This window comes from Acinonyx jubatus, chromosome A3 (genome assembly GCF_027475565.1).
Source record: "Acinonyx jubatus isolate Ajub_Pintada_27869175 chromosome A3, VMU_Ajub_asm_v1.0, whole genome shotgun sequence".
Taxonomy (NCBI): Eukaryota; Metazoa; Chordata; class Mammalia; order Carnivora; family Felidae; genus Acinonyx; species Acinonyx jubatus.
This window is the reverse complement of record NC_069388.1, coordinates 129,714,948-129,740,962: the sequence shown is the minus strand read 5'-3', so window position 1 is coordinate 129,740,962 and position 26,015 is coordinate 129,714,948. Positions and strand designations below refer to the sequence as shown.

The 26,015-nt window shown below is 36.0% G+C and overlaps 1 protein-coding gene and 1 non-coding gene across 7 annotated transcripts in view; both read right to left on the bottom strand.

The window, feature by feature from the left end:
* The window catches only part of ROCK2 (Rho associated coiled-coil containing protein kinase 2), a 135,279-nt gene that overhangs the window by 87,547 nt on the left and 21,717 nt on the right, over positions 1-26,015 (bottom strand). The window contains exon 1 of one of the 6 annotated variants that reach the window (XM_053201242.1): positions 1,195-1,266. The exons of the other annotated variants lie outside the window; for them this stretch is intronic. The gene's annotated coding sequence lies outside the window, so the exon portion shown is untranslated. Of the gene's footprint in view, positions 1-1,194; positions 1,267-26,015 lie in introns of those variants that run through there. 6 annotated transcript variants of the gene reach the window in all.
* Positions 21,268-21,371, bottom strand: LOC113592543 (U6 spliceosomal RNA). Its single transcript, XR_003412450.1, has one exon. It is a non-coding gene; the product is annotated as a U6 spliceosomal RNA (small nuclear RNA).

Below are 26,015 nucleotides of genomic sequence, written 5' to 3'. Positions count from 1 at the left end.
AAAGTTGTTATTCTAATACTGATTGTAGATAAATCAAACTTAAAAAATATTTTGCGTATCTGTTACTCACAAAATTAAATACTATACATAGACTTTGGGACACGCCCCAGTAAAAAAACTCCGCCCATTCAAGGTAACAAATATATACAAAGAAAATAATTAGTATTATTAAGAATAGGAATGTTGGAGATGATAATGGCCAATAACACAAAGCAATGTTTATTATATCTTTGTGGATGTATGCACAGAGAAAGCGAGAGAGTCAAGCCACTCTAACAATAGAGCTATGCCAGCAGTTTTCAAATTTTGAAGGTAAAGTTTTGTTTACTAGTGCCTTCTTTACTAGAAGGTAAAACAACTTGAGTCACATTTTCACTCAAAGACTAAGAACAATCCTCCAAATCTCTGTTTCCAGTCAATTGTTTAGTTAATTATACAAACAGAACCATCTCCTTCATTTTATAACTAGAAGTCTGCCCATATGATTTCCACCCACCAAGAACCTAAATATAGATCATTTCCACATTGCGAAATTAAAATTTAAGCTTCATCTCCAAACAGACCTTATCCATTTGATCCATCAATCACTCAATAAATGTTAGTTATTTTTATTTCCAGAATTTTCAATACCACCCAAATAGATATTTTGCATTTAGAGATTACATTCAAGAGATGTAGGGGCATAAAGTGCTTTATATTTGGCTTTTTCATCTAAGCCTATCAGCACATCTTTGATACTAACAGATGGAACCAAAAACAGTTCCATTACTGGGGCGCCTGGGTGGCTCAGTTGGTTAAGCATCCAGCTTCGGCTCAGGGTCATGATCTCATGGTTCATGAGTTTGAGCCCCGCGTTGGGCTCTGTGCTGACAGCTCAGAGCCTAGAGACTGCTTCGGATTCTGTGTCTCCCTCTCTCTCCGCCCCTCCCCCACTCATGCTCTGTCTCTCTCTGCCTCTCAAAAATAAATTTAAAAAACATTAAAAAAAAAGTTACATTACTAACTTAATGTGTTCCATAAAGAAAACTATTTTACTTCTTTAAATTTCATTTTCAACATCAGTATAATACAACATCTAAATCACAGGGCTAGTCTGACAACTAATCATGTATTGTTTATAAAGCCAAGTGAAACAAAGGTTAAATCTGAAAATGACTAGTCGCTATACCTATTTTTTGTTATGAATGTACTTACATTGTAATCCACTTAACAAACTCTTTTTATTCCCAAGTAGTTTTCAATCTTCAACTTTATACAGCTTGAAATTTTATTTCAGCCAATTAAAATCTAGGAATGATGACCTACAACACATAAGTGTTAGGAGCAACATTTTGATAGCAAGAAATTCAAAGCAACCTAAAAATTTGGTAAAGAAATACTAAGATTTTATTAAGGCTTGTTAGAGCTATATTAAGCAACCATTAAAAATGATGGTTATAAAGATTATGTAAAAACTAATATAAAATATTAATGCTAAAAGAAAGCACAGAATATATTGAATGTATGTATGATCATTCTACTTAAGGGAGTACGCATATGAAAAACTTTGAATGGAAATGCAACAAAGTAAATATAGAAATGTGATATGATCATGGAGTTATGTGGTTTTGTTCTTTTCTTCCCCTAAATTCTAACATTTTTTTGAGGTACATTTTGTAACTGATAATATAGTATAAAATCTAAGTGTTCACTAAGTGTTCAAGATATAAAGTACTAAAGAACACACTTTAACAAATTTAGATTTCAAAAAAGTTACTCATTTATTACCTCTAGCTCTCCTTATTTCTACTGAAACATGTCCTATTTTAAATTCTAAAACTTTTCACTGTTCTGCCTCCTACAAATCATATGTTCTTTTTCTCCCTGAGAGCTCTCTGGAATTCAAATAAATGTTGCTTCTACCCAAAGCTTGAACAGGAATTTTTATAAGTGGTTAACAGATTAATTTGGGAAGACTGGACTTTCCATCCAAAAAGCAAGGTGGGTTCCTCCATCAACTTAAATTCTCTATTTCCTACAATAAAGTATTATTTACATATATTCTATATATTTCTTGTCCAGCCTCCTCCTAAGTATTTTACATTTTTGTGGTTATTATCACATTTAACTAGGTTGGGCATGTGAAGGACACCGAGCTCCTTTGAGAAAAAAATTTTTAATTTTTTTTAATGTTTGTTCATTTTTGAGAGACAGAACGTGAGCAGGGATGGGGCGGAGAGAGAGGGAGACACAAAATCCGAAGCAGGCTCCAGGCTCTGAGCTGTCAGCACAGAGCTCCACGCAGGGCTCAAACCCATGAATTACGAGATCTTGACCTGAGCCGAAGTCAGACGCTTAACTGACTGAGCCACCCAGGCACCCCTGAGAACAAAATTTTAAACATTCCCAAATGAAATATATTTGATATACCCCATTTCTTACTAATTAATGTTCAAATACATATTAGGTAATTAAAAACAAATGTGATTTCCTTAAAATTCTGTTTAAAACTTGTACAGAAAAGTAGTATAAACTTCATGAAAAACATGAATGAGGGGTGTGGGGCCAGTGAACTTTATACTCCAGAACCCCCCTCATCCTGACTCAGGTGCTAATTATTACATCATAAGATAAAAATGAGTAAGTAATTCCTCTTCAAGTTTGCTAAATTTCAACCAAGGTTTTCTATTACAAAGACATCCTCCACTTTTAAATTCTTGTGTTTGAAATGCTGGCAGGGAAGGGGTAACGTGAAGTCATATAACCTTATACTCTGTATCACATTTCCCAGGTGAAGAAAAATACGTTTCTTATAACTCTTAAGCTCAGATGAGAAGTGGACAACTGAACTGCCGGGTGAATGAGATGGAATGAAAGGAATTTCAAACACAACACTTATCCTTGCCTATTATTAGAATTTGGTATGTCACTAGCTCCTAGCAGTATGTTTTTAAACTATAGACATTTAAATCTCTCATTTATTTTATTATTTTTTTTAATGTTTATTTATTTTTGAGAGAGAGAGAGAGAGAGAGAGAGAGAGAGAGACAGAGCCCTAGCGGGTGAGGGCCAAAGAGAGAGGGAGGCACAGAATCTGAAGCAGGCTCCAAGCTCTGAGCTGTCAGCACAGAGCCTGACGAGGGCTCGAACTCATGAACCATGAGATCATGGCCTGAGCCAAAGTCAGACGCTTAACCACCTAAGTCACCCAGGCACCCCTAAACCTTTCATTTTATATCCCACATAAAAGCAATCATTGGAAATATTCCAATCACATCATTATTCTGACACATATAATATCCTCAGTTTTCCAGTCAAATATTAATCACATCTAAATAATAAACTTCTGAAGGCATAACCAAGTTTACAAACCAAGCTCTCATGAAAATCAGAGGGCAAAAATATATACCCACAAATCACATTAGGACATCAATGTACATTGAGCACCAACTCTGTGCCGAGGGAAGTCACTTTCTTTCTCATTTAATTCTCATAAAAACCCCCACTGTGAAAAGGAATGTAGATAATGGAGAAAAGCTTTTGGACAGAGCCATTTAGCTACATAACAGAAGCAGAAGTTCTAACCAGAAGCAGCTATTTCTACTCCCCATACAACTACTACTAGAAAAGAGCAAAATAAAAAGTGTTTGTAAAGTATACACCCTTTTCCTTCTAATTATATATGTAACTCTGCAGACTCAGTGGCCCCATACTTTTACTGAAAAAGTAAAATATTCTTCTCAACAGGGGCGCCTGAGTGGCTCAGTCGGTTGAGCGTCCGACTTCGGCTCAGGTCATGACCTCACGGTTCCTGAGTTCGAGCCCCGTGTCGGGCTCTGTGCAGACAGCTCAGAGCCTGGAGCCTGCTTCAGATTCTGGGTCTCCCTCTCTCTCTGCCCCTCCCCCACTCGCACTCTGTCTCTGTCTCTCAAAAATGAATAAATGTTAAAAAAAAATTTTTTTTTTAATTTTTCTCAACAGAAACTACAGAAGCAAGGTATATTTCATCCTCACCTAGGAAGCAATGTTTCTTCTCCATATCTGAGGGGACTTTTTAAGTAACACTTCAACAACTAGAAAAAAAATTTTAACCTGTTAAATTAAGTATCTGTCCCATCTCCCTCTCCCTTCCTCCCTCCTTCTCTCTCTCTCTCTCTCTCTCTCTCATCTACTGTATCTACACTCACTCCCCCATAAATAAAAGAGAAGACGAGCAAGTCGTAAGGGAATCTAATATACTATTTTTTGGTCTGTTTTACATTTTGGTAGTACATACATTATTACTTGGCAGACAAAAGGTCGCATTGCTAAAACAATCTGAAAACCATACAGGCAAATCTAGAGTTTACAAAGGCTGATTATTAACTATCATTTCATTCATCACTCCTCTACATATTGCTCAATTTCTGGCAATAACAACACCCCAAATACAAATAAGAATTTCTTGTCAATTCAGATACACATTAGTAACCCTGGTTTAAAAAAAAAAATACCTAAAAACACTGAACCTAAATCATCCTTAACTTGAACTCAAATCACCATAATTTCTCCTACACTCAAAAGGAAAAGGTAATAATACAAACACACACATGGAGTTAATTTTAATGATCGACTTCTATGGCTGATAATTCTATCTACTATCTATACCAGGACCTAGTACCGTATTTCCAAGTATCCACAAGACGCCAACAGACCTCAGAAATCTCCTAAATTAGCTGTATGTACTCAATTGGAATATATAAGATGATCCACTAAGGTGCAGGAAGACGATATTACAATTTTGCATATTTAACCTTAAAACATTTTAAGTTCAATATAGGAGTTTTCAGTAACATCGCACTCTTGTTAGCTTTCACCGAAGTGTGAAATACTACAGTTTATATGCATCTTACCTTATTATAGGTAAATATGACCTACTAAATTCTTTTAAATTCCCCAGCAGAAAGATTTCCAAGGAGATTTAAGACAATCCATTTTGGGGTGTAAACATATGCCAAAGCTTACCAGACTGTAAAACTTAAATATGTACAATTTATTATCGACTATACTTCAACAAAACTACCCGAAGATGAATGTAATATATATATTCACAGATTTAAGATAATACTAAAATGCAAATTGTACGAATAGAAAATGGCAGTGTTAATCCCTTATCTGCTCCTTCTATAAGCTCTTATGGCCCAAATTATAAAGCTAAAAACAATGGCAAGCTAATCCTATCACCCCCCTAAAATTAAAAGTTACCTGAAGCCTACTAAATTGCATTCATAACCATTAATAACATATAATAGTTCTGCTATAATCTGAACTTCTAAAACAATTACCTCATATGCAAATAGACAGAAGGGAATGATTAGAATATTAAGTAAAATACATGATTTTTTCCAGCTTGTTAATGTTTTTAAATGACAGGCAAGCTTTCTCAAATTAAAAAGAAAGTCTTCGAAATATAAGACATTATGAAAAAAGCCAAAATTCATGCCAAAATGCTTTCTTAAAATATAAACAGTAGCTTCAAAGACCCCTACACTGTTCATGTTCTTAAGCTATCAAGGGAGGTTCCAAGTTCAGATGAAAAAGATGAGAAGACATTTTTCGTTTGTTAAAAAAAACAAAAACAAAAACATGATAAAGAAGGTTATGGAAGTAAAGGCCTTTGTGGGCCTAAATCTCAGAGAAAACAGCACAACCCTCAAGATTTAAGGCTGCAGAAATTCAAATGTCTGTGATGCAGTGTTGATATTTTTATTTGAATTGTTACTGCTCTTGTTAGTGTTCTGGTTGCAAGCCGTGTAGGTTTTACACAGTCTGATCCTATCCCATTTCTTCTCCTAAACCTTGTTAGTTATGGCACATGATTGTTCCAGAACACAAAGCTTTTCAGAATTTGTATTTCATGTCTGTGACTGGACAAAACCAAAGCCACCACAACTAGAAAGATATTTAAAACCTGAACAACAAGAATATGGAAACAAATCTCTATAATTCTTTGCATAATGTCTCCTGCCTGAATTCTTTCCAGCACTTTACCAATTTTCCTTTTTACCAATTAAACTTTACCAAGTTTACCATTAAACTTAATGATAGATGTTTGGAAGCCTCTTTTATGTTTCAGGTTTTTTGTTTTGTTAGTTTAACATCAAAAGAAGGTATTTTTCTTAACGACTCACACACCACTGGGAAACACTAGTTCTTCTTACTAAGGTTTTTTTTTAATGGCTAAAATATATGAAAAACAGGATGGTAAAAAACTAAAGTGCATTTTCTTGATAGCTGGTATCTTTGGAAGACAAACAGAAAAAATAATTGAAATGTTGAAGAAATAAGTAACAAAATAAATTCTACAATAAGAGAGGTTTACTATACAGTTGAAAGAAAGTACACACTTTTTCTAGCCTGATCAGTTTAAAAATGGTTGTATACCGGGGCGCCTGGGTGGTTCAACTGGTTAAGCATCCGACTTCGGCTCAGGTCATGATCTCACGGTTTGTGAGTTCGAGCCCCATGTTGGGCTCAGCACTGACAGCACAGAGCAGGCTTCAGATTCTGTCTTCCCCTCTCTCTCTGCCCCTCCCCCTCATGCGCATGAGCTCTCTCACTCTCACAAACAAATAAATAAATAAACGTTAAAAATAAATAAAACACTACCCTTTTAATGAATGAATGAATAAATAAAATGGTCAGATACTATTACAATGAAGAAATATATAACTAAAGAAAATATATTCTCAACAGCAAATTAATGAAAACAATAGTTAAAAAAAAACCTTTGTTAATAGTAACCACTGATACTTTTTATTTATTTATTTATTTATTTTAATGTTTGTTTATTTCTGAGACAGAGAGAGACAGAGCATGAGTGGGGGAGGGGCAGAGAGAGGGAGACACAGAATTAGAAGCAGGCTCCAGGCTCTGAGCTGTCAGCACAGAGCCTAACTCGAGGCTCGAACTCACAGACCATGGATCATGACCTGAGCCCAAGTCAGTCACTCAACCGACTGAGCCACCCAAGCGCCCCATTAACCACTGATACTTTAAATGAAATATAAAACTGCCTCTGGAACTACATGTGTAGCATTACAAATTGAAATTCATTCACTGCATCATTCACAGAACAAGTTTTTACAACTAAGAAGTAAAAACCCTTAGGAGGGCAAGGTAGTACAACATTTCATCAACACTAATATTTACGATAATAGATTGTTAACAGAATTTTATACTTTGTGAGACAAAGTTTCATACAGCACTGCAAATTTTATAAAAATAAGATCATTAAAGTATAAAAGAGTTTTATACTTTGTGAGACAAAGTTTCATACAAAAGTTTTCTGGCTATCTTGTCACAATGAACTTTTAAAAGTTACGGAACTTCTGGATGAATGACTGTTTTTCTTCTATGAAAAAAACAAGTACTCCAACGTGTGGCCTTGTCTATGATAACAAGTACCTATTAATAGTATGCTGGCAGGTATTTCTGGAAAAAAATTAACAGATTTTGTCTAAGTAAAGGTGATATTTTAACAATCAAGAGTCTCTTGCTTAACCTGGCTTGCACATGTGTGCATGCTCTCTCCCTCTCCCTCTCCCTCTCTCAAAATAAATAAATAAACTTAAGAAAAAACCAACAAAAGCACGTTCTGGGTGCTAGGTGAGCTCACTGCTGTTGGAGTATTTCTGTACTTAGACTCTTCCAGCGGACAGATGAAGGAAGCACAGGTATGTGTGTGTGCACTCACATCTACATCTCTATTTGCATATATCTTTATTGAAAACCATGTGTTTATTTAGACTGATAGCCCCACTTCCATTCCAATACCATGTGTTCACTCTAGCTTTTGTCTTTTCCCATATTTGTACCTCTTCTCCCAATAGCAAAAGCTGATTCCTTCTCCCAATATTAAAAGTTATTAATTTGCTCAGTTCTTCCATATGTTGCCAGCTCCCTACTCTTAAGACTTTGGTGTGGCTCACACATTCCTTCTTGTGAAAGCCCCAGCTGCTCCAGAGCGACCTCGTACCCCACTCCCATTGACTTGACCTCTGTCATGATTTTAAAACCTTAAAAAGGGCAGTGTGGCTAGAGAAGATAAGGAGAGCTTGAGACATACAGATTTAAAAAAAAATTTTTTAAGTTTACTTATTTATTTTGAGAGAGAGAAGGAGAGAAGGCGAGTGAGTGTGAGCGGGGGAAGGGCAGAGAGAGAGGGAGAGAGAGAATCCCAAGCAGGCTCCACGCTGTCAGTGCCCAGCCCGACTCAGAGCTCGATCTCACAGTGAGATCACGACCTGAACCGAAATCAAGAGTCAGACACTTGACCGACTAAGCCACCAAGATGCCCCAGAACATGGTTTTGAAATAGTACTCTCCTCTAAAAGGAATTAAGGATCCTTAGAGAAAGGACTGATTCTAGGACTAGAGCAGGAAAATTATAAAATGAGCCTCTAGCATCTTATGGCAAAAGGATATGTACAGGTGACAAAACGACATAAAACTATGTACATGCATCCTATCAATGCAAATAACCTAATTTTGATAATGTAGTTATGGAAGATGTAAACATTGGGGGAAATTAGGTAAAGGGTCAAAAAAAGGAACATTCTGTATTATTTTTGTAACTTCCTGTGAATTTATAATGATTTCAAGTTAAAGTTGTTACTGTTGTTGTTGTTTAAAGTAAAGAAGTACACTGGGGCGGCTGGGTGGCTCAGTCAGTTAAGCAGCCGACTTTGGCTCAGGTCATGATCTCTCAGTTCCTGGCTTCGAGCCCTGCGACGACGGGCTCTGTGCTGGCAGCTCAGAGTCTGGAGCCTGCTTACCTTTCTGTGTCTCCCTCCGTCTCTGCCCCTGCCCCACTTGTGCTCACTAGCTGTTGCGCGTGCTCTCTCTCCCTCGAGTGCCTGGGTGGCTCAGTCGATTGAGCGTGACTTCAGCTCAGATCATGATCTCACAGTCCATAAGTTTCAGTCCCGCATCCGGCTCTGTGCTGACAACTCAGAGCCTGGAGCCTGCTTCAGATTCTCTCTCTGCCCCTCCCCTGCTTATGCTCTGTCTCAGTCTTAAAAAAAAAAAAAAAAAAAAAAAAAATTAAAAAACTTAAACATTAAAAAAAAGTACACAAAGATTGACTGGATCACATCAAAAGGGCATGCAAGCCAATCTGAAAGGGCTCCAGTGGCAAATGGGGGACAATCTGAGTATTGAAATAAATGATGATAATAATGAAGTATAACCCACTGAATAAAAAAAGAATTTCTGGTATAAATAAATGTATATGAATTCTTTTTCTTATAGTAAAATGCCAACTAAAAAATGTAGAAGAAATATCGAATCAGAATATCAGTATTTGGCAATCCTCACAGTAAAAATTAATTTAGGTGAGAAACTTCAATGGATACTAAAACCAATGGGTGAAAGCAGGAACAGACAGAAACATGATTTTACACAGTCCCAAAGTATCTCCCCACAAATACTTATTAGTTACAAAGGAAGGAGGGAGTAAACAGAAACTTGGTAGACATCACCTTTTTTTTTTTTTTTAACTTTTTGTAATGTTTATTTATTTTTGAGAGAGACAGACAGACAGACTGTGGCAGGTGAGGAGCAGAGAGAGAGGGACGCACAGAATCTGAAGCAGGCTCCAGGCTCTGAGCTGTCAGCACAGAGCCCGACGTGGGGCCTGAACTCACAAACCGTGAGATCATGACCTGAGCTGAAGTCAGATGCTTAACCCACTGAGCCACCCAGGTGCCCCAGCAGACATCACCTTTAATCAAGTGATCTAAGTTATTAACATTACCTAATGGGATAAATTGTATGCCACAAAATAGGATTCATTAAGAACACAACATCATTTCTGTGAAATTGCAGCTAAAAAATACCTATCTTGGGTCTAATCATCAGAAAACATTAGATGCACCCAAATTGCAGGATATTCTACAAAATGAGCGGTTTATAACCTTCAAAATTGTGAACAGCATGAAAATCAAGAAAGACTGGGAAACCGTTCCAAATCGAAGGAGATTAAAGAAACATGAGGGTTGGCTGTAATGCATGATCCTGGATTAGATCCTTTTGGTCTAAAGAACATTATTTGGGCAATGAACAAAACTTGAATGAGGGATCTCAGCAAGGTGATACAAAAGTTTTGAAAACTTTTTCTTAAATTGGAAAATTGTTTCCAAAAAAAATTTAAAAAAAAAAATCACACCAAGGCATGTTCTTGACTCAAAGCCTTTGAATTTGCTATTTCTGTCTGAAATGATCACATCCATATATCTGCATGGCTAACTCTCCTACTTCCACTGGGTTTTTAGTTTTCAGAGAAGCCTTACTATCTCAACTGTCAACACTATATATATTCACATCTTTCTCCTTGCTTTACTTTTTTTTTCCTTATCATAAATCACTATCTTATATACAATTAAACTATTATTATATGACTGCCCATTAAAATGTAAACTGATGGCAGGGACTTTTTGTTTTGTTCACTGTAACATTCCCAGGGCCTAATCCAGGACCTGGCACGGTATAGACACATATTTATTAGACCAAATGTACACAAAGTCCTTGGGACACAAAGGACTTAAGATACAATTACAAAATAAGTTCACTTTCTCAATCACAGCGAGTATACTGAAGTAGGTAAAAAGACCTCTAGTGTTAATTTGATAGCTCTGGAGTATCATTTCAATAGATATGTCTGTAGCATAAACAAATGACCTAATGTCCCCCCTCTGAGGGGCTTAGTGAGCAAACCGGATTTCCATCAGAAAGCAAGCTGTACTAATGCAGCCAGCTAAGACAACAATATTTACCAACAGCACGTGGAAAATACAGTATAAACGCTCTAAACGCTGAGAGACAAGAATTAATTGTATCAGACTTGATTGAAAACTACCGATAAAAACACAAAGAAAGCAAGTTTTCTCCGGGAGGGAGGGAAGGAAGTAAACTCATATTCAAAGGAAGTCCATAGTGCAAACCAAGGGACATATATAACTGAGGTCTCTGATTTTATTACCACATTTCCTCGAGAAACTACCGAGACTATAATTAAACTAACCACAATGATCTCAATTAGTTTACAGTATTATAAAACATACCAAATGGTTTGTATTTAAGAAAAAAGTATAACCCAAAAATCTGCAAAATGATCTTATGGTTTCTACACATGGAGTGATCAAATCACTAACATCTCATTTTACAAATTTGTTTTTCTCCTATGCCACCAAATAATATAGATGACCTTCCTTTCTTGCATACCAAAGACAGAAAACATTATCTTCAAGAAATTCTTAAATAACATATCTGAATTCAACCCAATACTTCAAAAAATGAAACACAAAAAAGAACAACTATGTATGTATGTGTACACACACATATAAATGTATTAACGGGCATGGTTTGATAATCATTAAGTTACACACATGACCCCATCTATCTTACAACCAAACTGGTTCTCTGAAGGTGAATGAAATCCAAATTTATAAAACAAATTCTAATTTCCAATAGAAATAATATTTGTAAACCTAAAGTTGACTACAACGCTGCAGCTCAGAAATTGAGAAGCTGAAGAAAGCTTCCAGAACTCTCATCAGATTGGGAACAGAAATTAAAATTTGGGACTCACAAAGAAAAAGTCCAGGCTAAAGGGCTACATCCCAGAAATAAAGAAAAAACAGAAACAAACCAACCCTCAAAAGATTGAAAATCGACCTCAAATCTGTTCAATCATTGAGTAGATTAAGGTGGTCCTTCTCAAACCTGACAGAAAATATAAATCTCCCTAAAGAAACTTAACATTACCTAATTATCTAAGCATTTTATCCACACACAATATCCAGCAGTCAAGCAAACATTAGCAGTCATACAAGATAAAACTAAAATACCATAAAACCAGAAGAAAATTTTCTAAAAAATCAGAGCCACAGGAAATTCAGAAATTTAACACAAACCTCAAAGTCATTGCTATTAATGTGTTCAAAGTAAGATGGGAGAATTTCAGCAGAGAACCTGATATTTTATCAAATAATCAAATGATTGAAAACTCTAAAACTTAAAAACAAAATGAGTGAAAATTAAGAACTCGGTAGAAAGGAGTGAAGGTGAGTGGAAGTATAGGCTTTCTGGGTATGGACTAAGTCACAAGGATCAAAGGTACAGCATAGGGAATAGAGCTAATGGCACCTTAAGAGCCTTCGAAGATCACAGACGGTAGCTAGACTTGTGCTGAGCATAGTATACCATGCAAAGTGGCCAAATCGCTATGCTGTACACCTGAAACTAAGGTAGCATTGTATGTCAACAACACCTCAATTAAAAAAAAAAAAAGAATTCAACAGACAGATTAGACACAACTATGGCCTTTAGTGAACTGTCTAAATCCTTTAAAACATTTTTCTTATTGCTATTTAAGGTTGTAAGGTGAATTTATATAAGCTCTTTTTTTTTAAGTTTATTTACTTATTTTGAGAGAGAGAGAGAGAGAGAGCATGCGAGAGCATATGAGCACAGGGGAGGGATAGAGAGAGAGAGAGAGACAGGGAGGGAGGGAGGGAGGGATGGGGGGAAGGAGGGAGGGAGAGAGGGAGAGAGAATCCTAAGCAGGCTCCATGCTGTAAGCAGAGTCCAACTTGAGGCTTGACCTCAGGAACCATGAGATCATGACCTAAGCCACTATCAAGAGTCAGATGCTTAACCCACAAGCCACCCAGGTGCCCCTAGAAATTCTTTATATTAAGAATATCAGTGCATGTTCTGCCTTTTTAGTCATTTGTTTTTTCTCAGTTTGTTATCTTTTAACTCTTTTTAGTTTTGTTCATTTTCAGCAAATAAAAACTTTTTTTCTCTATAGATGCTTTCTTATCAATTATGTTTAAATGGGCATGTACACAGAATCATTTTGTTTATGTTTTTTTTTTAAGATAACAGCTCTTTATTTAAATTTTATTTTTAAAGTAAGCTCTATGCCCAACGTGGGACTGGAACTTGTGACCCTGAGATGAGGCCAGCCACGTGCCCCATTGTTTATGGTTTTTCATTTTGCCTTTATCCCCTTTGACATTTGGAGTTTATTTTGGTGCATATTACAAAGTGAGAAAATACTCTCATTTTTTCCCCTCAAATACTTAACCAAGTTTTTAAAGGAAGTTTTTCATTATAATAATAAATTTTATTTTGTTCTTATTGTAAGGTTATATAACACTAATTGAAATGTGTGAAATAAAAATAAATTCTAGCTTTTTCCTACTACCTGCATAAATACATAAATATGTATTTGTAAGAATATCTTTTGATACCTAGAAGTAATTAAAATGACCCAAAACTCCTTCAGTACAGGTAATGGATAAATAATTTAAAATACATCCAATGGAGGGGGGCAACTGGGTGGCTCAGTTGGTTAAGCTCCCAACTTCAGCGGAGGTCATGATCTCACGGTTTGTGAGTTCGAGCCCCACACGGGGCTCTGTGCTGACAGCTTGGAGGCTGGAGCCTGCTTCAGATTTTGTGTCTCCCTCTCTCTCTGCTCCTCTCCCCTTGTGCTCTGTCTCTCTCTCTCTCAAAAATAAATAAACATTAAAAAAATTTTTTTAATACAGCCAATGGAGGGGTGATGGGGTGGCTCAGTCAGTTAAGAGTCCAACTCTCGATCTCAGCTCAGGCCTTGATCTCACGGTTGTGAGATCAAGCCCTGAGTTCAGTTCTGTGCTGGGGATGAAGCCTACTTTAAAAAAAAAAAACAAAACAAAACAAAAAAAAAAACATCTAACGGAATACTGTAGAGATATTAAGAAGAATGAAGTAGACTTAAATGTATTAATGTATAAATATGAAAAGGGTATACTGTTGACTAAAATACATTCTGAAAAAACTATCTAGTCAATAATTTGCATTTCAGAATAACAATGATGCTCTCCTCATCATTCAATGTAGTAATTACCACAAATGCCTTTGGATTTGCTGCTCTCTTTATACCAATTTTGACTATGTGTTTTGTCTACATGTTCTATAAAGGAATTTGATTCAGACTTTGCATATACTGGCTTTTTACGAAACAGTACTATTTAAAATATCATATGAATGGTTAAGGACTACATTTGCTGGCACTAATATAATTTTCAAAATATAGCACACTATATTCATGCATAAAATAAGGACTCATATCCTCGACATTTTATATCATCAAATCCAGTAAGTTTAAAAAACAAAATATTAACTATACATATCGTTAACTTTGCTTTTCATGTTTCCTTTTATTAGAACACAGTTGAAATCAACTTATAAAAGTTACAAAGCTATATAATTAAATTTGGCCAGTATCTCAGCACCCATGATTCACTGTTTTGTGTTTGCCACTAAAGATGTTCTTCAAATAGCTAAACCATATTGTGGCAGTGATATAGCCAGGCAAATATGCTCAAATATGAATTCCTTGAAAAATTATTCATCTCCTTAAATGGCATAACCAAAAACTTTCTCCCATGAAAAGAGCTGTGAAAAAAGGAAAACAATTACAAATGAGACTACAGTCCCTAAAGGCAAGGAATGTGTCCAAAAAACTGAATTATTCTTTTATTAAAATTTCATACATATTCTTAGCTACAGGCAAAAATCTATGAGAAGGGATGAGCCACTTATCTAAATTCAATTCGTCAAACATAAATGAGTGACTACATGCCAAGCACAGTGCTATAAATTGGAAATACAAATGTAACTAAAATAACTTTATTTATATCCTGTCTTACTGCAAAAAAGATCTAAGGTAATCAAGACACAGTCCTTAAATTCAAGTGGTTTATACTCTAGTAGAAGACATAAACTTAAACCAAATACACATTATAAAGCGTAAAAAAAAAATTTAAAGGATTATATTCAAGTTATAGAACATACCCTTGTAATCAGTGCTACAAAACAAAGAGCACTATTACACAGAACATGATGTCCAACAACGGGCATGGTTAAGCAAATTATGATGGAAACCACTTAATTCAGTATTGTAGTACATTTGTTTAAAAGTTTAAGAAAAAAATTAACAGTATCATAGGAAAATCCTTATGCTACCATATTAAAGACAAAATTAAAATTAGGAAAATAGCAAAAAAACAAAAACAAAACCTGAAAATGGTAGGAGTAATTATCTTTGGGTGGTTATAAGGTTTTATTGTTTACTCTTTACATGTTCTAATTTTCCATAATAACCATATATTACTCCTATAATCAGGAATATAATAAACATCTAAAAAAACAACCATAATTTTTTCTGGCAAGCCATTTAAAAGGAGCAAATCCTATTTGTCTGTTAACTAAGCAACACTGTATAATGACACTGAAAATTTCCTGCAAATAAAGTGAGAAAAGTTTCATCGAAATGTAGACTGGTAAGAAAGGCTTGAGAGATATGAAAGACCTTACTTTTCCAAACGACCTCTGCTAGAAATTAAGACTAATAATTACATTACTAAACGACATAACTAAAATAATAAAAATCACATTGGGTACCTTCTTCAGGTCACACACAATCCAATTAGCTGCATTTCAGATACTCAAAAGATCTTCTCTCTGTGTGCTGTCCCATATGGTAGCCCCCAGCCACATGTGACTACCCAACACTGGAAATAAGGCTACTGCAACTGAGGAACTGAATTAGTTTAATAGTTTATAACTTAGCCACTTGTAGCTAATGGCTACCACATTGGCCAGAGGCGTGTTTAGACGCATTGTAAGAAAGCTCTCTTAAAAGGGATTAAGAGGTACAAACTTCCAGTTATAAAATAAGTTAAGTCACAGGGATAAAAAAAAAAAAAAAAAAAAATACACCGTAGGAAATATAGACAATAATACTGTAACAACTTTGTTTGGTGACAGATGGCAACCACACTCATCATGGTGGGCCCTGCGAAGTGTATAGAATGGATTGTCAAACCACTCTGTTTTACACCTGAAACTAATGTAACATTGTGTGTCAACTCTAACAAAAGAGAAAGAGAGAGAGAGAGAAAAGAACCATTCAGTAAGACTACTCTCAACTGGTAGCGCTCAAACTTGAGGAACCGAAAAAGTAGGTTAAGTACTGGGAAAGAAAAAAAAGAAAAAAAAATACTACATGTATCCAGTTAACAGAGGTTAGTGGAAGAGAAGATAATGGTTAGATCTTCACAGCTGAAGAACATTCAGAATTATACATTTATATATACAGTATTACCAATTTTAAATTATTTTCTTTGTTAAACTTAAATCTACACTTTGTCAATTACTAAAGAGAAAAATCATGTCGGATTTGGAAAATTATAAATGTAGCATTAAGAAATTCTATAGCACAGTGAACATGTGACCAGCTGGGAATGCCAATTCTTCCATAGCGTTTAATTTCCTGTACTCCAAAAAAAGGAAAGACCCAACAAACTAAAAGGTTACACAAACAAGGACTTATTCTCAATAGTTCTGGCATCTGTCTCTTCCATCAGTGAATTTCTTTTTCAGGTATGCAATCAGTCTTCATTGCACTTAAGAGACAACAGGTTAAACAGGTTCTGGAACACCCAGGCTTTAAAAATATTTTGTCATAACAGATTACAAAAATTAAATTTCTTTAAGAAGTAAATGTTTTATATGATCATATATTTCAAGTAGTTCTTGGCACTCTTAGCTCCTAGGATGTGATGTGTTTGTCCTATGAATACTATTATATAACAACAAAATACTGTAGTAAGAATGAAAACCAAAAATGCATCAAAATTTCTCTGGGGCACCTGGGTGGCTCAGTTGGTTGAGCATCCAACTTTGGCTCGGGTCATGATCTCACGGTTCGTGGGTTCAAGCCCCACATCGGGCTCTGTGCTGACAGCTTGCTCAGAACCTGGAGCCTGCTTTAGGTTCTGTATCTCCTTCTCTCTCTGACCCTCTCCTGCTCATGGTCTGTCTCTCTCAAAAATAATAAATGTTAAGAAAAAAATTTTTTTTAATTTCCCAAGGAATTAGAAACTTAGGATAGACTAGAAGATTCAACCTGTTTTCCTCAGATCATAGGTGCAGTAATTTAAAGCTAACCATACCTAAAACTAAACTTTAACTGATGAAGACACTAGCATACTTGAAAGACTTAAACAAAGGCTAGGTTGAGGCCTTCAGAATTAACCATCATGTGCGATAGAAACCTTTAAGACTGAATTACTACTAGTCTAGGGTTTACAGTGGTTTTCAACTTTGTAGATTCAGGGAGGTTTATTTTAACTTCTCATCTTCACTAATAAGCAAAAGAAATAAGTGACCTGAAACAATTAGTCACTTGCACAGGGTACCTCCTAGATTAATTTACCAACCAGAGGTGTCTCAGAAATAAAGAAGTAAAAGAGAGACATTAGAAAAGGTACCGCTTAGTGAAAAAAGTGTGATTTGGAGTCAGATTTGAAAGGGAATATGAACTCCATCACTACTGCCAAGTTACATAACTTCTTTCTCTAAACCTCAATAGCATCAATAAACAGAGACAATAATCCAACACTGCAGGACTGTGATGAAAAAGACATGAAAGAAATAAAATGTCTGTAAAACACAAGCACATACATAAAAGGAATTCTAATGAAGGGTAACTATCAATTTTTTAAAGCCATTAAAAAAACAAGTTGCCCTTTGTTACTTATTTCTAAAAACCTACCTCTTTGACAATATAAAAGAAATGATGGTAATTTTTAAGTATCAGTTTGAACTGGGGTCAGCTGCAAGTGACAGAAAATGCCCCTTAGTGCCTTTATGTCTGCTTTAAAACAGTTAAGGGTCCTTTGGAAGGACAGTGAGGTAATCTTTGGAACTGCCCCAGAAGCTGAAGCCGTCATATCCCCTCCTCTCTTTCACTTCCCATTACAAACAATAAAGGCCATTTGTACCATTCAACAAAAAAAAAAAAAGAAAAGAAAGTTAAGCGTGGATACAGTAGCTCCCATGATCATCAGAAATACGGCTCCTCAGCTTTGTTGCCATCAACACGAATACACTGCTTCCACCTCCTGATGACGGATAACGAGCACCGACACCAGCCATTAAAGAGAGGACAAGAAAAGGATACAAGCTCCCCATAAGGACTTTGCCTCGACGCTACTCACAAACCCGTTTTGTTCACATTCTGTAAGCCAAAACTACTCGTGTGGTCAATCACACACAGCAACAAAAACCGCTTTAAAAAAAATCGTTTGTGGTGATGGTTACACAATATTGTGAACATAATACTAGTGTCACTGAATTGTATACTCAAGTATGGTAAACTTCATGTTACATACATTTACCACAATAAATAAAGAGATTTAGAAAACACTGAAAATGTTAAGTAGAGACATTTGATACATAAAAAAGGACCCAAATAAAAAAATCTAGAGAGATAAAAATGTTATATGTGAGATGAAAAAATACATTGGATGGTGTTACCAGGAGACTAGACACTGCAGAAGGAAAGACAACAGAACTTGAAGACATGACAACAGAAATTATCCATAATGAAACCCAGAGGGGGAAAAAAAAGACCAAAATAAGTGGGTATCAGTAAGTTGTGGGCCAACATGAAGTAACCTAATATACATACAATTGGAAGTCACCAGAGAGGGAAAAAGAAGAGAAAAACACATGTGAATAGCGCTAGAAATTCTCTACAACTGGTAAAAACTAAAACTATACAGATAGAGGCTCAAACAAAGCCAAAAACAAGAAACATGAAGAAAACAAGGCATATCATAATGAAACTGACTAAAACCAGTCAGAAAAAGAAACTCAGAAAAAAAAAATTATGAACAAAGGAATAACACAAGTCATAAGACAGTGGAGGGATATATTTAAAGTACCAAAAGTAAAACAAAACTAGCAAGTTAGTATACTATATACTAAAATACCTTTCAAAAACTAAGGTGCCGCTAAATAAAAATAAAATTACAATTTCTCAAAATGTGTGGGTGGCAGCAAAAGCAGTATTTAAGAGAAATTTATACCAAAAAATGCAAATTTAGGAAAAGAAAAGATCTAAATTCAACAATTTAGGATTCCTGAGGAAAAACCTGAGAAAGAACAATTTAAGCCTACAAAGAGAAGAAAAATAAATATAAATGAGAAGAACTTCATACTTATTAGGATGGCTACTACAAAAAAACAAAAAACAAAAACAAACAAAAAAAACACCTTAAAATGACAAGTGTTGACAAGGATGTGGAGAGATCCCAATCCCTGTGCATTACTGATGGGAATGTGAAATGGTGCAGCCACTATGGAAAAGTCTGGTAGTTCCTCAAAAATTAAAAATAGGATTATCATATGATCCAGCAATTCCACTTCTGGATATATTCTGAAAAGACCTGAAATTCTGTCTCCAATACAGTGCACCTGTGTTCACAGCAACATGATTCCCGATAGCCAAAAGGTGGGAGGAACCTGTGTCCCTCTACAAATAAATGGATAAACAAAACTGGTATACATACAATGAAATATTATCCAGACTTGAAAAAGAAGGAAATTCTAGCGTATGCTACAACATGGATGAATGAACCTTGAGGGCATTATGCTAAGTGAAATGAGCCTTTTGACAAATACTGTAAGACAAATACTACACAATTCCACTTATATAAGGTACCTAGAGTAGTGAAATTCATAGAGACAGAGTAGAAGGGTGGTTGCCAGGGGCTGGGGGGGAGGAGGGAATGAAGAGTTGTTCTCTAATGGGTATGAAATATTGTTTTAAAATTTTATTTTTAAATAATCTCTACACCCAATGTGGGGCTCAAACTCTGATTTCAAGAGTTGCATGTTCCACTGAATGATCAGCGAACAGTTTCTACACTAACAAACACTAGTGGGCTTTAAAGATACTGTAATTCCTTGCTCATCATCACCAACCTCTCCCTAATTCTGCTATCCAAACATAAAAAAAGACAGACATTTCCATCATCTCCTTTTACTTTAAGAGACATGATTACCAATTTCCTTTTATCCAGCCAGAGCTAGAAGAGAGCTGAAGATGTCACAATTTACATGAGCCGCTTGGCTACCCTGCAGTCTGACAGCAAACCAGTCTGAAAGAAAGAATAAGAGCAGCTCTCCTTATAGTAATCCTTTTCAATAATTTGGGAGGTAATACTGCCTATCACCAGCAGTGGGGGGGGGGGGGGGGGGGGGGGGAGACAGGCCAAAGCCATGCCAAAAAGAAGAGAAAACTAGATACATGAAAGTCTAGGATTCAGATTGCAGGTTCATCATCGTAAGACTGATTAATTTGCAGAATTCCATACATGTCCATCTTCAAATGTTCCACACAAGCCCTTGAAAGACTTACAAACAAGAAGGGATTATTAGATAATGTACTGTTCTTGAACTATCCATCATACTGTAGATCTCCAGTAAGGGTAGACCATACAGAATTAATTATTCTCTCCACTTGGAGACATTAAAAAGATGAATTAATTAAAAACAATGAAAAACCCACAACTTACTTTTGGAGAGGCTCAACCTAAACCTAAGAAGATGTGGGGGAGAAAAAGTTGAACAATCACTGATATTAAAAATACTCTAAAATCTGAAATCCTTTTAATGTTAGAACATTTTATATTAATTACTTTTCTAAAATAACCATCCAGCTTGTCCAAAACTAACAGCTACCAATTTCTTATACAGAGTTTCAAGTTTGTACTTTAGAAAATAAGCATAATAATGAGAAGAGAAAAGGACACTACCTTAGAACTCTAACAGCACAGATCCTTTCATAGCTCTTCCATTTATTAGCTGTATTTCTTTGAGCAAATTATTTAGCCTCTCCAAACCTCAGTGTCCTCATTCACGAAAATAGGAAGAATAATATCTGCCCTACGTATTTCACAGATTGTCACATCAAGTGAGACAACACACAAAAATGTTAAAACATTAAATCTTTTCACTACGGAATAAATAAAACCTTTACTCATAGAATTGATGAGATTATACTAATGGATATAGGCTACTCAGACTTTCTGACTTTAATACGACTTTAGCACAGACAGGTAACACATTTTTCATTATGTTTGCAAAAAATGGGCAAGTAACTGTTCTACTTAGAAGGTCATAATATTTTTTAAATGTTTGAAACTAAGTATTTCTAAAGAAAGAATATTTTAAAAGAACATGTCATTTTGATGTGACTAGAAAATGAAACAGAAATCTAACAAATTAATAAAGCACTTCAGAACAGTGCCTGGCACATGGTAAGAACTACATGTCTCTTTTTTTATTTCCAGTAGAATTAACATACACTGTTATGTTAGTTTCAGGTGTACAATATAGTGACAAAATACGGAGTGCTTCCCGAATCTGCTTGTTATCCTTGTGCGGGGGCCACGTTAATCATCTCTGAATTGTTCCAATTTTAGTATGCATGCTGCCGAAAGCAAGCAAGAGAACTACATGTCTTGCTAACAGTATCATCACAATAACTTTTAATGATATATCATAAAAGACCCTGTATTCAATGTGCTGTTTCAAGTACCTATCATTAAGAATTTAAAATATCTATCTTCTATAGTTTAAAGAAAATTTTATGTACAGCATTTATATTACCATTTTCCATTAGCTATATTTTATATGCACTTCTCATAACAGATATCTCACAAGAAGCATGAGTTCACACTGGCAACCCCTACTTGGAACGCTCCTGTAAGGAAATCCTCTTTTTGATTTCTATAAACCAACCATCTGTTATAATTAAATACATAACTAGGTCAGTTTCTAAAAAAATATCATTGTAAATACATATTTGTCTTCTCCATCCAAAATCTGAGTTCAAACCAAACTAAGGACAATGAGGCAGAAGTATTTCCACATACTGCATATTAGTAATATTTGGGGTTCGTACTTTCATTCCAGGCAGAGATCTACATGTTTAAAAAACAAAAAACAAAAAATAAACAACAACAACAAAAAAACTTGGAAATGAGAAGAAAGCAGCTTCAAATGAAGTTATTTATTAAGATGGATAAAATTTGGGAGGAAGAAGAGAAGTTACAAGAGATACGGTTGGAAAAGTCAAAACTCAGGTTATTACTCTTGAAGAAACTATTAGCATTTTGAACTTTCCCTGAATAAATAGGAAATTAGTTATTTAAGTACTCTGAATTTTGGAATAATATGACTAGATCTGCATCTTATAAGAAGTAGTTTGGTGGGAGAGTAGAAAATGGATAGAAAGCTAGGAAAGAATAATGGGGAAGAGAATATCTTAACAACCTAAGAAAAATATGATGGTCACTTGAAGTGGGAAATTAACAGTCAGATGGGAGAGAAGTAAATCACATGTTGGAGGTAACACTGACAGGATTTGGGGACTGACTGAATGGGAGGTCAAGGATGACATACCCAAATAGCCAGATTTCTGGCTTGATCCAAGCTAGATGGATAGTGGCATTACTGAGTCTAAGATCGCAGGAAATGAAGGAGATCTGAAAGCAAAGGGGGAAAAATAATATTGTAGATATGTTGATCTTGAAGTATCTCTGGTATATCCAAGAGGAGATGCCTAGCTGATGTAGGACCTAAAGCTCAGAGGTAAGCTTTCAGATGGAAAAACAGAAATTATCAACATATAAATGATAAAGAGAGTCCCCAAAATAGACACAAGCTTAAGAAGTCAAAGAATGAGTAAAAAAATAATAAGCTGCCATTTAGCAGTGGAAGAGAAAGCAAAGCCTGAGAGAAACAGCTGAAGATGCTCTGAGTAATATCGTCAAAGCCAAGAGGAGAGGGCAATTTGAGAAATGTCAAGTACTTCTGAACATTTGATAAAAAATGACGGGTGTTCGCAGCAAGGAAATCAGCATGATCTTGCAGTGAGCAGTGTTAGTGATGGGAGAGGATGGGAGAGGATGGGAGGGAGATTATAGCAGACCAAGGAGTGAACAGAAAGTGAGACAGCAGAGTTTGTTTTGCTGAGGGGAAGGGGCAAAAGGTAGAAAGAATCGAGATTCCTTTCTAGGGGTCATTTGTTTTTTTTGTTTTAGGTGACACATTTGAACAAGTTCAGCCAAATGAAAAAGAATCCAAATTAAAAGAAAGATGAAAGACAAAGAGAATTAAGCAACGGAAGGAGAGAATGAGATCCAAACACAGTTGGAGAATCAGCCTGAGACAGAATGATGGACACCTCATCCACTGTAACAGAAGGAAAAGGAAGAACAAATGGTACAGAGGAGATAAACTCGTGAGTCAAGTAACAGGAAATTTAAGAGATCTCCTTTGATGGCTTCTATTTTCTCATGAAGGGAGAAGACCATCTGTAGAGCATACTTTGTTCAAAGAAAGAAAAGAATGTTTAAAACAGACCCTACGGAGAATGACAGAATTGCTCTGCCACCCTGACAGCTCTTACAAGAAACAGAGACCACAAATTCACAGAACCACCAATCTGCGTAGTAATTTTTTTCTCCATCAGAGCTCAACAAACAAGCTTTTATGCAGGCCAAAGAAACAAACTAATCCAAAATCTAGGTGCAGATGCATATGACAGAAATTCAACAGGGCAAGGAAACTGAGAATCCTGGCAAGAGGTCTGAAGTAATGGACAATGGATTCTTACCTGCTTATTATCTCAAAAGCATCAATGAATACGTTTAATAAAAGGGTAAGAGCTCAGGAGCAGGATGTTTCAATTAATGATCTCAAAGGTAAAACTGATTTCAGGTAATGGTAAGGTCCAGAGTAGCTTCATGAGAGTAAGTAAATGAGTTAAGTGAAGAGCTCCACTGAAGATGAGAGAACTGTGAAGCCAGGTTCCTGGGTATTCTATTCACATAAACACTGATTCACCTAGAATGGTGGCACAGCCCTGCATGGAAAGGAAGACTGAGTCAGAAGTCTGTGTCTTCAATGAGCAAGCAGAGACCCCAACTACAGTATACCCCAACTACATGAGACTCAACAACGGCAATTTTAACAAGAAGGTATTACCTTCTTGTTGCTACAAGGTACTACCTTGTAGTACAAGATAAAAAGGAAACCACCTCCTATCCTTTCCTAACTGGTATCTGTAGAGAATAAAAGAAGGTACAAGTTCCACCAGAGAAGGCTCTCCCTTAAGAAGAAGACAGGTGTTGGGGCGCCTGGGTGGTTGAGTCACTTGGGCGTCCGACTTTGGCTCAGGTCATGATCTCACGGTTCGTGGGTTTGAGTCCTGCATCGGGCTCTGTGCTGACAGCTCGGAGCCTGGAGCCTCCCTCTCTCTCTGCCCCTCCCCTGCTCCTACGCTCTCTCTCAAAAAATAAACATTAAAAACTTTTTTAAAAAAAGAAGACAGGTGTTACTACTTAAACAAAGATAAAAGTAACATTCAACATTGGGCGCCTAGGTGGCGGTTGTGCGTCTGACTTCAGCTCAGGTCATGACCTCGCAGTTTGTGAGTTCGAGCCCCGTGTCGGGCTCTGTGCTGACAGCTCAGAGCCTGGAGCGTGCTCCTGATTCTGTGTCTCCCTCTCTCTCTGCCTCTGCCCCGCTCACGCTCTGTGTCTCTCTGTCTCAAAAATAAACATTAAAAAAAAAATTTTTTTAAAGTATCATTCAGCAAAGAGTTTGAAGATGCAAGTGATTATGTTTAACTTTAGAACAAGGGTGAGAAATACTTGAAAAGGAAGGGAAGAACAGGTGAGGGAACAACAGTGAGAAGAGATGTGTATAATGACTTGTATCTTGGGCAATACATGAAAATACATGAAATGGGATTTGGTGGGATCACTTCATGGGAAAGTGGCTAAGAGGACAGGTTTTAGGAGTTCTCTAAAAGAAAAGGCATCAGGCCTCTCAAGAGTCAGCCAGTGCTAGCAATTAGAAAAGTCTATGTCTAGTGTGTCATAAGACTCATAACTCTTTGGAAGGAGCCAAATGAAGTCTGGATAATTTGTATTGGTTTAAGGCTACAAGCCAAGACTATCAGGCAAAAGTCCCACTGGTTAGGCTTAATCCGTAAGAATTGAGAAAAGCTTGCCATCTATCTTAGTAGAAATCAGTATTTGTCCTTGACCATAAGTAACCCTGTTTGGAGCTGTGCTGTTTCAAAACACCTCGTAGGGTATGATAAAGAAATAAAAATATCTCATTAACCAGATAAGACATTAGACTTAGACTTCAGACTTAATTCCTCGTTTGTAAAACAAAGGGCTGTCCTAGAACCATTACCATTAAGAGCCAACCTTCCCCCCACCTCCAAAAAAGAAGACAGCAAACCTTACATATAGACTCCCAGTTGGAATCAGACAAACCATTTAATAAAGCTTCCTAAACAAATACTAAATGCTACATATAGGCTCTGTGCTAGATAGACACCGGGCAGAGACATAAAGATGATACTACAGAACTACATTTATGTCCAGCCATTACGTCGTGTGCCTTAAACTTATACAGTGCTGTATGTCAATTATTATGTCAAATAAACTAAGAGGGAAAAAAAGAAATTACCTTTAAAACATTTATGCCCCATTGCCTAAAAACTAGTTTTAGTTCCCAAATTTCCAATAAACTGATATCCAAAATTTAGAAAAACAATGAATACTACATGGTCACAACCTTATGAGAGCCCATGGTCTGGTATATAAGAGGTAAATAATCATAATACATGATGATTCTAATAACTTACAACAGAGAATATTATGTGGGCAGAGACGAGAAAGAAAATCATTGCTTGGAGTTAGAGAAAGGGAGAAGAATTAGAGAAGACCTCACAGAGAAAATATATTTGAGATGGATCTTTAAAAAGAATTACGACTATGACTAACAAGTGCTCGATCTCATTAGTAATCAAATACTGAAATGCATCTTAAGAAAACAAAAGGAGCTACTGAGTTTTCACCTATGAGCCTGGCAAATAATGTAAAAGATTCATGATATTCAACTAGCAAAGATATGGGAATATGTGTATTCTCACTACTATTGAGAGAGTTCAATTTACTTCTAAAAAAGGCAATTGAGATTATTTTGGAATTTTAAATGTGCACATGCTCTAACAATTCCATTTCTAGAAATCTACAGAAATATTCACATATGCACAAAAATAT